The sequence below is a fragment of the Sceloporus occidentalis genome, unplaced genomic scaffold (assembly GCF_023333645.1).
Source record: "Sceloporus occidentalis isolate IW3139 unplaced genomic scaffold, rSceOcc1.0.p SCAF_5, whole genome shotgun sequence".
Taxonomy (NCBI): domain Eukaryota; kingdom Metazoa; phylum Chordata; class Lepidosauria; order Squamata; family Phrynosomatidae; genus Sceloporus; species Sceloporus occidentalis.
The window spans coordinates 40,054,915-40,070,131 of record NW_028316985.1 but is presented as its reverse complement, the minus strand read 5'-3'; positions in this window follow the sequence as shown (position 1 = coordinate 40,070,131).

The following is a 15,217-nucleotide window of genomic DNA, read 5'->3' as shown; positions in this document are numbered from 1 at the left end:
ATTCCATAGCACTGAGCCAGGACAGTGAAAGTGGAGTCAAACCGGATTATTTCCCAAGTGCGGATGCAACCTAAGAGAAGGCAACTGTTACAAAGGGAAGGAGAGTGTATTGGATTCAGGGAGGTGGTACATTAGGGAGCATGGAGAATAATTATAATTTTAAAAAATCAAAAATGTTTTTAAAATATTAATATTAATAAATAATAATAATAATAATAATAATAATAATAATAATAATAATAAATTAGTTTGGTGAGGCACAAGAGCTCTCTGGCAGAGAAGGCTCAATGTCTCATGACACTACAGTTCCCAGAATTCCATAGCACTGAGCCAGGACAGTTAAAGTGGAGTTAAACCAGATTATCTCCCCAGTGCGGATGCAACCTAAGAGAAGGCAACTGTTACAAAGGGAAGGAGAGTGTATTGGATTCAGGGAGGTGGTATTTTAGGGAGCATGGGGAAGAAGGGAAACCGGATCATTTCTTCAATCCTCCAAAATGGGTCTCCTTCAGATCCAAAGGATTTACTTCCAAGTAAACCCGCAGCTTCGACATTGATTATTTTGCAGTGAATAATAATAATAACAACAACAATAATTCCTTAATAATAAAAATAAATGAATGAGGGCTCTGACACAGAGGATAGATATAGATGTGGCTGAAATGGATGAGGAGAATGACAGGAGAATAGAGGTACATGTGGCTGAAATGGATGGGGGCTGTGACACGGAGGACCCCATTTGAATTTGGCTGCCAGGGATGGGAAAATAGAAGGGAGGAAGAAACATGAAGCAGTCATTCACGTGAGGCTAGCATTCATGTGAAAGTGGAACCAGGCTCCTTTGTTCACCCCGGAAGTGAAAAGGTTCAGGATGCACACTGAGCATGTGCAAGGGTCCCAATTCGAATAGTTGAATCCGCGTGGTATGCACTGATGTGGTAATACAATGTGCATTCACTCCCCTTTGTGTGAATCCGCATCATGTGACTTGCCTTGGATTCGATTCGGAAGGGCAACGGAAGGGCAACCAGGTGTGATAAAACATGTGCGTTATAATGTGAATTGTCATAGCTGAACCAGGAGTCACCCCCGGATCTGAGCTGCAAAAACCTCCGTGTGATAAACACCAGAGATTCTATTTTCCATTACTCCCTCTTTCACTCAAATATACACTACTGACAACAGGACATGGACCTAAATGAGGAAATATTAGTAGGTACTTTAGGAGTACAGGGATGTGGTGGCTCAGCAGTTAAGAAGCTGACTCCGATGATTGCAAGGTTGGCAGGTCAGCAGTTTAAGACCCAAGTGCCACATGATGGAGTGAGCTCCCATCACTAGTCCAGTTTCTGCCAACCTAGCAGTCTGAAAGCATGTAAAAGTACAAGTAGATAAATATGTTACTCTCAATGCAGATGTGTCCGGAGAGGACACTCTAGGATCAATCTGTATTTAGGGGAATTTAAACATAGATCAAATAGAGAGTTATAGAATGACTGGGGTAACTCAGTCTTAGGGACCTATCCGAACTTTTACAGGGTCCTGAAATACACAGAATTCCAGAGGTAGATTTCCAATGAAAATGAGTTTAATTTAAAAAGGGAATAAACATGCACTGAAGCAAATGACCACGCATGCATACAAGGACTAAAGAAATCAAGGGTGGGAGGTTCGAATAGTAATGAGGCTTTGCTAACAGCAGTAATTACCTATGCAGATCTTTATTCCAATCGATGCATGTCTGGGAAAAGAAAGAGGACTCGATTGCTCACATGGCAAATGGGAATGGTGTGTGTTTCTGCCTGCTGCTGGACTGAGCTGGGGACTTGCTGAAAAGGACCCAATATTTATACCAAAATTATGCCTTGGGAGCAGATTCCAAGGGGTTGAAAAGACCAAATGGTTTTGAAGTTTCTTTGAAATTGGTTTGAAATCACTTTGAAATGTTGGTAGTTACTCTGAAATGGTTTTCCAGGATGGTAACACTGAGGGGTGAGATTAGTGTGCAAGATTGCTGGTGCTTTGTTTACCATATGGCAACAATGCATTGTGGGTCTCCAAACCTCCTCCAGAATGTCCAGAATCAACAATTCCCACCTTCTTAGTCTATGTGTGAGAGCTATTCTCTGGTCATGGCGTCCACAGTTGGGGTTGTAGAAGAGTCACCTATCCTACAATTCTCATAATAATAATACCTAATAATTAGGTACAACTTTGGTGGGAAGGTATGCTGCCCACATGACCACAGAGTCATCTCTGATGATGCTGGCTTTTTTGGCTTAGTAACAGAGATGAGCACTGCCTCCTACAGTTGATCACAACTAGACATTATTGTTAAGGGAAAACCTTTAGGTTTACTTACATTAGGGGCATGAAAGTGGACATGGCTAACTGCCTTAGTCCAGAAATTTAAAATGCTCTTTCTGGATTACAGTTTGCAGAGCACTGTCATCCAAAAGGAACATGCACAAACTCTGCCTTTGTTCCTCCATCACAGACACATTGTAAGAAGCACCAGTGTGCCTCCTGATCAGCAGCCACAGCCTCCCATCCATTTTCCACAGAGGAAATGTGACTCAGGGCCTGCATTGGCACATCTTGTCCCGAAGTATGGAATACACAGGGAACATGTGAAGAGAAGACAGCCAAACCTAGGGCATTCTAGAAATTCCACAGGAAAGGAGGGACTCTGATTTAAAAGATGTGGTAAGGATGACGAAAGTTTCTCTCACCCACTCCCTTTTCATTTTAATTTATCGAGAGCTTGCTTCTTTACAGCCGGCATTTCTGTTGCTGGGGTAACACTATTACCACACAGCTCTTGTTTTGGAAACTGTGTTGCAAGCAAGAGTGAATGGGCCCAGAACATCATGCTTCCAATCCTTTGTCCAGTTCCAAAATAGCAAATATTAAGCAGTACACATTTCCCTCTGGCCATTTCCTGCAGCTGGTATGATCAAAGTGTCATCAGCCTTTCTAGAAATGTATAATGCACCTGAAAAATGAAAAACATTTAGCTGGTAACAAAATTTGTTCTGCATGAGATGTATCAGTGATTGTAGGAATACGAGTGGGTACTTCATAAGGTTTTCACATCTCAACCTGTCCTCTCCTTTGGTGAGGAGAAAGAATCTCAGGATGAGGCCATTTTCTTGAAAAGTGCGTGTATCTTCCTCACATATTAATGTTTTTAGTTGAATGACATACCGTGTGCAACTATGAAGCTGATGCTTTATGTCATTAGTTATTAATTTATTTCATTTCCATACTATATTTCTCCCAGAAAGGGACTCAAGGTGGCTCACAAGATTATCAGGAATCGCTTCTTGTACAGCCAACCTTTAAGATCATCAGGGTCCACTCTGTATGACATTACAGGAGATCATCTCTAGGTCTCAGTTATTGACCATGAAATCTCAGGACCTGGGATAGCCCTGACCTGGCAACTTTATATATGAAGTATGTGCTCTCTGTAAATGCTCAAGGGATACTTTGGGGTGAATGAGCACAAATTAAACTCTAGGTGGAAATACTTCTCACACCACATGTCATTAGAACAGAAAGATATGAGCCAAGAGGACCTGTAAAGGGAAAGTGTAGAAGCACTGTTGCAGAGCTGTGAAAATGAGATAGACAGCTTTGCTGTGTTACTGCTATTGCTGTTTTCATGTATGTGCCCAAGAGGACTATCCAGCCCATAGTTTATCACACTGTGCTAGTGAGTGGGATGGAGGTTACTACAGTAATGTGTTTCATTATGTAATTCAGGGGTAGGCAACCTGCGGCCCGCGGGCCGGATGCGGCCCAGCGAGGCCTTGGGACCGGCCCCAGCCTGGTTCTGCCACCGATTGCCGCCGGGGCCTTTGGCGTCTCGTGCGAGGGGCACGGTGGGGCAATTGTCTATAGAAGCCTCAGAAACATGCATTTATCTTAACTTTTTAAAAAAATCAGCAAATTTTTTCGCGTGTCCTCCATTTTTCATTTTAAAAGTGCCCTCCATTTGAAAATTTTGTCCTACATTTGTCCCGGTTTATTTATTTATTTAATTTTTAAAAAATTATTGAATTATTTATTTTTTGGCTCCGGCCCCCCAGTTGTCTGAGGGACAGCAACCCGGCCCCCGGCTCAAAAGGGTTGCCTACCCCTGATGTAATTGATCCACCGCTTGCCATGGGCAAGGGAGCATGTGTTTGTCTCTAAGATTGTTGTGAGGCTTCAACCTATTATTCAAGATTACTAAAGTTTATGCAAACACTCAAACTTTTTCCTACTTTGAAGCAGTTTCTCTGCAGTGAACAATGGAGGTATTTTGCTACCAATGTGTGGGGCAGGGTGCTGCCCCAGAACATTCATTTCCTGACCTGAGTGTTTGTATCAAAATAAAATGCTTGTGCTAATGCCTTCCCATAGGATAAAGGTCAGATGAAGGAGAGTTCAGTGAACCTGTGCCAATGTCCAAATGTGTAGGCAGTGTACAAACTCATGTTGAGCTTAAATAAATTCTATCTTAAAGGTATGCAGAACTTTTTGATTAATGTGGCCTGTTCAACAAAGGTAAGATATCAACTGACTTCAAAGACCCTTAGAAAAAGGTTTCCTCTAACTGTTTTTCATTGAAACAACAGCATCATCATCATCAACAGCACTAGGTACCCAAATACTTAAAATCTCATTCATCTAAGAAATATAGGCCCATTACAGGCGGGCTCTTCCGGCACCCCCGTCACGTGCTAGGGGTTGGCCGAGGACCTAGCGTCCACACCGGCCTCACCCCTAGCATGTGACGACGGCGTAAAGATGGCGGTGCCCTATACACACGGGCGCCACCATCTTTACATGCTAGATGCATAGCATCCGCACATCGTGCACCGGATGTGATGCCGCGAGTGCGCGAGTAGCGCCTCGTGGCATCTCATCCGGGATGGAGGAAGAAGCACCATTTCGGCACTTCTTCTTTGCTGCGTCCGGGAACCGCGTGGTTTGGATGCTGTGGTTCCCGGACGCAGCAACCAGCAGCAGCGTGAGACTGCTCCTTCTGGGCGGTCTGTAACGCGCCATAGTTTCTTCTGATCTCAGTCATGTCAACTATATCACCAATGAAATGGATTCCTAGATGGAACAAGAAAAACCTAAAACCAGGAATTAGATGGAAATTTTGGTTGACATTGCCAGTTGACAAGAAAAAAAAAGGTTTGCCATTCCACTATGACTATGGCGCGTTACAGACCTCCTAAAAGCGGCGGTCTGCCGGTGCTGCTTGTTGCTCCGCGAGGGAGCTGTAGCAGTCAAACTGCGCGGCTCCCACGCAGAGCAAAAAAGAAGCCCCCAAATGGCGCTTCTTCCCGTGGCGTGGTTATGACACCGCAAGGCGCCAATGGCACACTTGCACTGTCATAAGCACTGCGCGACGTGCGGACGCTATGCGTACGACACGTAATAATGGCGGTGCCTGTGTGTATAGGGCACCGCCATTATTACACCCCCATCATGTGCTGGAGTGAGGCCGGTGTGGACGCTAGGTCCCCGGCCAACCCCTAGCACGTGATGGGGGCGCCTCAAGAGCCTGTCTGTAACGGGCCTATGATCTGAAAAAATTTAATGCTATTTTTCCTGTAGTTGTATATGTTGGCAAACTATTGGCTGAGATGCTAGATCAGCTACTTAGGTCCAAAGCACACTACAGAAATAATCCAGTTTGAGACCACTTTAATTGCCCTGGCTCAGTGCTAGGGAAATCCTGGGAATTGTAGTTTGTTGTGGCACCAGAGCTCTCTGACAAAGACGACTAAATGTCTCACAAAACTACAGTTCCCAGAATTCCCTAGCATTGAGCCAGGACAGTCAAAGTGGTTTCAGATTGAATTATTTCTGCACTGTATTTTGGACTGTGGTTAATCTGTGACACAAGGCCTGCCCAAATCCTGCTTTACCAGGCAGCAGCTGCTGTGAGGATGGAGATATGTTCTCCTGTTGATCAGGGTACAGCATCCTGACATTTCCCTCTCCCTCCCTTTAGTACTCTCCAGTGCAACAATCAGAATCCTTGTCACAATTCCCCCTCACAGTGGAGAGAGCTGGTGGGAGGATGAATGTCACTATGCTGCACCCTGATCAACAGGAGAACAGATCTCTACCACTCACAGCAACTCCTGTCCAATAAAGCAGCATTTGGATGAAACGTACACTTATGGCAATAATGCCAAGATCATGAATACATAGGGACCACGAATATGAATCAGTTATGGATGTGTAACTCTAGGATATGCATCTATCACTGTGATAGTGAATTCCTGCCACTTGTTTTATGCACATGCTTCTTAGCTTCCCAAATATGTCTTACCCTTTTTTTTTAAAAAAGCGTCAGGTATGGTGACTGGAATATATACTCATTTGTAGCACTGTTCTCTCGTTGCATGCCAAGGCCTTTACAAGGTTAGCAAAGTAGATTCTCCCAGTTCAGCCATTAGGTGGGAGTCAGACTCCAAAGAAATTGTTGAAAGCAGTCAAGCAGCCATCAGTTTAAGATGCAGGCAGTCTTATGCATAATTATTTGGGGGCAGAGATGGTTTATTTGCTTGTTTATTTATGTGTTAACTAAGGTATCTTTTTAAAAGGAGGTTTTCTGTCTAACAGTCTAATTGAATCCATCTGTTTTTTTTTAAACTTCAACAACAACAAAAAGGAAGTGATTCTTTCTTTATTTCTTTCTTTCTCTCCAAATTACAGTCAGCCCTCCATATCCACAGATTTTTATCCACAGATCCATTGGATTGTAAATCATAGAAACATAGAGTTGGAAGAGTCCACAAGGGCCATCCAGTCCAACCCCCTGCCATGCAGGAACTCTCAGTCAAAGCATCCCTGACAGATGGCCATCCAGCCTCTGTTTAAAGACCTCTGAGGAAGGAGACTCCACTACACTCTGAGGAAGAGTGTTCCGCTGTTGAAAACCCCTTACTGTCAGAAAGTTCCTCCAAAGATGAGGTGGACTCTCTTTTCCTGTAGTTTCATTCCACTGCTCTATGATCCTAGTCTCTGGAGTAGCAGAAAACAAGCTTGTTCCCTCCTCAATAAGACATCCCTTCAAGTATTTAAACAGAGCTATCATATCACCTCTTAACCTTCTCTACTCCAGACTAAATATCCCTAGCTCCCTAAGTCGTTCCTCATAGGACATGGTTTCCAGACCCATCACCATTTTGGTCATCCTCCTTTGGACACCCTCCAGTTTCTCAACATCCTTTTTAAATTGTGGTGCCCAGAACTGGACACAACATTCCAGGTGGGGCCTGACTAGAGCAGAATAGAGTGTCTAGATACTCCCCTTGATCAAGACACTATATTCCAAAAAGCAAACCTTGATTTTGCCATTTTATATAAGAGACACTATTTTACTATGCCACTATGTTTGATGGGATTTGAGCATCCACAGATTTTGGTATCCATGGAGGGGGGGGTTCTTGAACCAAACCCCAGCGGATACCAAGGACCCATGGTATACACAAGTAAATGCATTAATGTGCACACTGTGGGCGGAGGGGGGGAATACATTTTTTAAAATGTGTGAACACTGCATATATTAGGACAAGTCTACCCAAAATCATATATTAGGGCAAGTTCTGCCCAGCTGCACATGAATTTTTGTCTAGGCAAAAAAACAGAATAATCTTGATTGCAATGCAGAACTTGGAACAAAAATATTGGTGGTATTCTGTGACTTGCAATGAAAATAAAACTGAGGGTCTTTCTTCTCACTCTCCATAAACATGCATGGGACAGCAGCATTTATAATTCAGGAATGACTTTGTTGTTAGTCATTAGGAGATTTGGTATGAATCACAAAATCAAATCTTAAAAGACAGAAGTCATTACATAAAATGAGAGGGGCTGGGGTTAGCAAAAAGGAAGGTACCAGACTTGGTTACTTCAACTATTCAATTGCTAAATGATTATTGCTGGATCACCTATTAGTTGCAGCTCCAATTGGAAAAAGCATTAACTGTATCCTCCTGCTCTAAATGTTACAGAGATTTGAACAGGAACATGACCATTTTATTTTTTTAAAGCAGGACTTGTGTGGCTTCAGTAATTGTACAGAAAACATTCAACAGGAAGACAATACTGGTTTTGACAACAAATGTGTCATTTAAGCAATAACAGAGGGACATATGTAAGTTTATATGGAAAAAAAGAGTTAAACTTAGAATTTCTCAAGATGCAAGATGTAAAGCAAAGAGGTGGACCTGAATTTGAAATTGTATTTTGCTGCCTGCTGTTTGGTATGATTGAAGGAATGGATGGTGTTGAGAAATAAATGATTACTAGATTTGGAAAGGCACAAACTGAGGTTTGAGTGGCATGAATGTTGTGGTACAATAAAGTAAAAGTAAATGTAGATTTTAATAATCACTATTTGTGATATGCCTTACTGATAATATGGAATAGATACAAGCCAACAGTGTGCCCAAAAATGCCAACACAAGAGGCCTTTTATCAAAGAGAAACATTAGATGGAAAAAAAATGGTTAACTGCCAAGATACGTTATTACCAAGAAGAATGTATAATGAAGATGAAGGAGACTCTGATGGTGGAGTGGTATGGCTTTCAATGGTTTTCATATTTTCAGTTGTATGAAAGTTTTAAGATGGCTAAAAAGAATTTTGATTTTGAAAAAAATAAATCAAAATTTAAACTATAGTACAGGTGATGAAAATGTGATTGGTAAAATGTATAAACTGTGTAAAATTTATTGTATAATAAAATGGGCTAGACATTTAGGCTATAATATTCAAATGAATGATTGGGAAATGATGTGATTCAAGGGGCTACAATTTACATTGCATTACAGTCTTAAAGATAACTTTTATAAAATGATGTATCATTGGTACATGACAGCAGGAAAGTTGTCTAGAATGTATAAAGGAGCTTCAAATACCAATAGCAAGATTTTATCACATGTAGTGGACTTGTGAGAAGGCCAAAAAGAAAAAAGAAAAAAAAAGTTAGGTCCAAATAGATACTTTGATTCAGAGGATATTAAAGTCTAACGTACAGCTAAAACAAGAATTGTTTCTTTTGCGATTTATGGAGCAACATTTGCAGAGGAGCCAGGGAAGACTTCTGCAGTACATGCTTATTGTGGCAAGATAGTTGTATGGTCAGATTTGGAAAAAAAATCATCAACGCCCTTGGTGGAAGAATGGCTATTAAAACTCAATGAACTAGCAGAAATTTATGATCAACTTTGATTAGAGAAAAATCAGTACAGGCTTTTAAAAAACATTGGGGAGCTTTTGTAGACTATTTGAAGAAACAAACAAAAAAAAGATTTGATAATTATTGGTTTTGAAAACTAATATGGTATAAGGTTAGGGTTAGGGTTAGGGTGAGCTGAAGAATGTGCAATATAGTGGGACAGTATTACATTACATCATAGATTATAGATTTCAGCTGTTGAAAAGAAAGTTGAAGTCACTGTAAATTTCCCTATCTTCTTTCTATTTTCTGTCTTTGCTTTACTAGTCTATTCTCTTCCATTTTTTTCTTTTCTTTCTTAGTTATTACTTTTATGTGAGATTTCATTGTATGTTGAAAAGCCTTAATAAAAATTAATAAAAAAGAGAAAACATTCACTATGTCTCCCCAGTATTGGTCCAAAACACAGTGCAGAAATAATCCAGTTTGAGACTGCTTTAACTGCCCTGGTTCATTGCTAGGGAATTCTAGGAACTGTAGTTTTGTGAGACATTTAGCCTTTTCTGTCAGAGAGCTCTGGGGCCACAATAAGCTACAACTTTCAGGATTCCCTAGCATTGAGTCAGGACAGTTAAAGTGGTCTCAAACTGGATTATTTCTGCACTGTGTTTTGAACCCATGTTGTGTTTGAGAAGAGCAAAGCCACAGCCATAGATTTTACTCTAAGCCCTCAGAACAGGCTCCCTGGTTCTTCTCAAGGCACCAGATTCTACAAGAAGCTGGGCTGTGCATGAGAGAGCATGTGAAAATGTGGGTGATAACTGCACTGAGCATTGTAGCAATCACTTTGGATAAACAAAGTTGGACAGTTATTATGTGTTTCATAAAGTAAACAAAGTGGAGTGGCTAGCAGGCTCTCTGGGACCCTGCCAAGGTGAACAAACCTGAGATTTGGGAGAGCTATCTTTAGGTGAACATCCTGCAGCAGCTACTTTGCTATTCTGTTGCTTATGCAAACAATCATATCCTACACCAAGAGAGGGCAATACCTGATTTGTTCCAGGTGTGGTTTATATCACAACTATTGTGCAGATTTTCTGGGAAATATTAAGCTGAGAAAGAAGTTGGAATAGGTTGCAACAAAAGGAGACAGGAGAAAAGGAGAGACTTGCAACCAGCCAATGTTTTATGTTTTGCTTGTATTTCTGTCCAGGTGGCATCCCGTCTTGTTTGTGTGTACATGGGATGGGACTGCAAATTCAGTTCTGCTATAAAGAGGAACACCGTGAGCCCTTTAGCACAGTTTGGAAAGTTATTTTTGTTAATAACATGATACTGTTGTTACTTTAAAAATAAATAATAAACATTACTTTTTTGCTTGTCTGTCCCCCCCCCCCCCTTTCTTTCAAACACCATACAAGAAAATATGTTGGGAAATATAAGAGTTGAAGATATCTCAAGCATAATAATGATATTGGCAAGGCAAACGCTGGACAACAACCATAATGAAACAGTGGCTTTTGGTCACTGTACAGTCAGAACAGAATTGTGACCTCCAAAACAACCAAAAATATGGTCTTATGTCCTCATAATGTATGTCATAGGTTGAATTTATGCCATCATAACTCACTAAATGGATGCCAGGAACCTTAATTCTATAGAGTTGCATGCATATTAGCACTTAGTGAGTATAGGTGTGTATACATATAGGTGTGTCCCAATAACTTCCAACATGTTAAAAGTAATGTAAAGGAGTGTAAAAGTAATGTAATGTAATGTAATGTAATGATTATCCTCCCAGAGTAAATATTAGTTACACTAAAATGTAATGATGTTATAGATTGTTATATTATTTCACAAAAATAGCATTCTTATGTCCTTGTTGTACCTACCCCAAACTAACACACATTACAGGTAAAGTTCTGATTTGCAATATGTTAATTCCAGGTGGTGCCCTTTAGAAGAACATATCTGTAAGGTGACAGTATGTAGGGTGTGTGCTGTATGGGAAGGATCTTAGCAGCCTACCCCACCCTTGACATACAATATGTTCAGTGTTTTCAACTGGGAAAAAATTTCACCTAGGCCTCCTAGTTACCCTTTAACATGAGGGAGGGAGTTGGCACTCCATATAGATGTTGTTGGACTGCCAATCCCAGCAGCCCTAGCCAGTATAGCTAATGGGATGAAATGCTAGAACAACTGGACAATGTCCATCTCTGCTTCAATAGAAATCTTATATGCAGAAATCAGCAGAAAAAGGCTTTCACAGCATGGTCAGCAGGCAAAAATCTTTATATTCAAATAGGCATGAAAACAGTTCTGCTGGATCAGGTGAAAGTCCTGTTTAGTTCTGGATCCAATTCCGCACAACAGCCATTCAAATGCCTATAGAGAGCCCATATACACCTTGACAAGCTGACAGATGTGACTTGTTATGATCACCCCAAATTGTTCAAAAGTTGATAGCTGTAGTTGATCTTGTTTTAGCTGTTTTGTGAGCTGGCTTGGGCCCTATGCTTGGAGAAAGGAGAAAGATAAATAAAATAAAATAAAAGTGTTACAGGAAGTTAGCTTGGCCCTTAATTGCATCCATAAGCCAAAACACCCTGACTGCTTCCAGTCTGAGCAAAAGCATGCCCCTTTTGTCAGTAGTCTTCCAAAAACAGCAGCTTTAGAAGTCTAGCCATTATGGAATGTAACTGAGACATTCCCTTGTAGCCCCTTTGTTTCTAGAATACTGGTAAAAGAAGGAAATTAAGACCAAAATTAAAGTAGCCACCATTACTAGACATCCTTCAACTATTAATGGAGGATGTCTAGTAATTGTGGCTACAAATTCTACCAGTTAAACACTTCCCATCAGAGAGAAGCATGCTAGTGGGTGTTGCAGGACTGAAACTTGCAGTTGTAGCTTTCAGTTTCTTGTGAAAATGCACATATTGAATTAGGAGGGGGGAGAAGGAGTGAGAGTGGAGAAAAAGAATGCTGGAGTAGATAACAGAGAATAGGCAACTTGTTAGATGAATATTAGGATCTTAGAGGCATACAAAAGAAGGCAGTATTTGACAAATAGTCAAATCAAAGGTGAAGTCGAAGGCTTTCATGGCTGGCATCCATAGTTTTTTGTGGGTTTTTCAGGCTATGTGGCCATGTTCTAGTCAAATCAAACATTGAGGAAAATGTGTATTCATTAATCTGCTTTCCCTCCCACAAGAGGATTTCTTCAGTGTTACCCACTATAGCAAGTAGACTTGCAAATCAAGCCTATTTTACCTTTTAATGACCAACCATAAAACAAAGTATGCTAAACACAAGATAAACTGGTAAGGAAAAACATATTCTGCATACCATGCAGCTGTACTTGACTTTCCTAGCCATCTTGAGTCCTGGTCCAATGCTGGGAGAAGGGTAGGGTATAAATCAAAATAATGATGAGAACAGTGATGTTAGGAGGGGGGTGGAGGAGAAAATAAGTAAAAACCCTATTGTCACTATCAAGCAATATTGGAATGATGGCCTTTGTCATGATTGTGGTGATTGCCATGTCCACTGTCAGCCCATCAGGCTTGGCATACAATATTGATCTTTTCATTCCTCTCCCTCCCCCTTTTCTCGTTGCCATTACCTGCTCTCTGTCTTTACCACCCTTTAGCTCAGCAAGTTTTGTCTGGCTGCCATGGTTCATTCTTTGGGATAGTTAGCTAGGCAGCTAAGTCCTAGTCTCCAGTGCCTGGTCAATCTTTCATTTCTTAATTCACTTGGCAAATGCAACTTCCAAGAGGTCTAAACAATGTAGAAATAACAAGCCCTGATGTATAAGCAGGCAAGCAATTCAGCCCAATCGTCCAATTTAGAAAGCATACTGAGGTCACATTTTGCTGTCTGAGATGAAGAAAGATGGCACTCCTCCCATTCAATGCACAGAACAAAACAAAAAAACAGTTTGATTCTGGACCATGAGTCTCTTCAACATCTTTTTGCTACCTCTCAGCAACTAACTGCCATCTGAGGCAACAACTTCAATAACTCCAATAGTAGGGGTTGTTTTAATTAAATTCGTAATAAAAGATTAGACACTATTGTGAATAAATTCTAAACCAGCCATACTGGCTTGTCTTAAATTACACTGGGAAAGTTAACAGAGTAGCTAGACCTATATCAACAATAGTCTCATACTGGTCAATGAGAGGGAGAACTTAGAAGGCATTTTGCAAGTGTTATGTTCTTTGGCTGTAGGTGACTGATGGAAAGTGCCTACTTCACTGGCAATCAGCACCAATATTTACCTGAAAGAAGGTGAGAATCAGGTAAGGAAGAAACCAATCCTTGCCTGCCAGACTGCTTTCTCTGCACATCTTTGTGTGCATGGAGAAAGGTACTAGCACAGTACTTAACTGTAACAAATGATTGCTCTTTAACTGGCATGCCTGCATACTGTGGAATCCTACAGATGTATCACATGAAGAAGATCGGGAGTTTATCCCATGAATATCACAGAAAAATCACATAATTACACGAGACCATTTCACATGATGTGGCACAAAACCTGCCATTAAAGTGGTCATGAAGGGGCTCGACAGACTGCCCCAAAAGGGCGGTCTGGAGCTACCCGTTTTTTCTCCAGAGGGAGCCCGCAGCAGCCAAACTGCGTTGGCTCCCTCCACTCCAAAAAGACCTGCAGGTTCTTTTGGGTATGCATGGGTGCCACCATCAGTGCACCATCAGTGCACTGCATTGCGTCAATGATGCAAGCACGGTGCCCTGACATATTGATGTGGCACAACGCTTGCATCATCATGGTGGCCCCCCATGCCACCGCTCTGTATTAGGGTTTGGGAGCGTGCGGTTGCTGTGCACTCGCAAACCCTAATTTTGGCCCGAGGATGGTACTTCTTGCCCATCTGTCTCAGGCCAAAGAAGCATTAACGTGCATCTTTTTTCTTTCAGGATTTCAGCAACAATGCATTTCCGATATCACTTTATTTGTGCAATTGCATGTGATAATCATTCACACAATTACAGTGCGCCCTTGCTTTATGCAGGGGATCCGTTCTGGACTCCCCCAGAGAAAGCAAATTCCATGCATGCTCGAGCCCCATTTAAATGAATGGGGCTTGTGCATGCGGCAGCACGGTGGCACGGCAGTGTGGCAGTGCGCGCATGCCATGGGTGCACGCATGCCCCATTACTCTCTATGGGATGCACCATCCCTTCCTCCCCACGTGGCTTTCATCATATGCTGAAAGCCATGTAAAGCACGCCCATGTATGATGCAGGCACATTGTACTCACCATTTTCACTTTATTTGTGGGATGCTTTAAATGCACTTTATTCTCTCTTTAATGCTGAAGTTAGCCCTAGTGTGATAAACTCCCTAGAACTTGAGTTATATGAGGCTGTAGAAATCTGTATGGCTAAGCATCTAAATTCCACAGGATGTTGCCATGGCAGTTAAAGTGGAATCATAGTGCTATAATTGTGGAGTCCAAAAGGGACCGAAAGCAAATGCATAAAGGAGAAAGCATCTTTGCTTAACAGTAGTCGAGTGTCTCTGTTGTCCTCTGCAGTGCTGCTTAGTAAATCTATTCCAACAAAACTATTTCTCTGGAAAGAAGAATTACATGAACCAACCAGGTTGGATCTTATTCTTGAGGCATGTTTTCAAGAACTAGCAATGGCATAAAGAAAAAGGGAGGGGAAAAAGGCCTCAGAAGAATGAACAGAAATCTGAAAAGCAGGAGGGTGTGGCTGGGCAGAAGGAAACATTATAGAGAACTGTGATGTTGTGCAGTCAGTTATTGTATTGAACAAAACTGGAAAGGTTGGTTGAAATGCTACATACATCTGCATGGAAGATTTCATTATAAGTGGCTGTTTAATAGGTCTGTGACTTGCTTGATAATCAGCAGGAGAAATGCAATGTATTTAGGAATGTTATAGTTGTGACAAGAAATAAAGACATCACTCAGTCATAACAAACGCTGACATGCTGAGATGCAATGTAAATATGAAGGACAG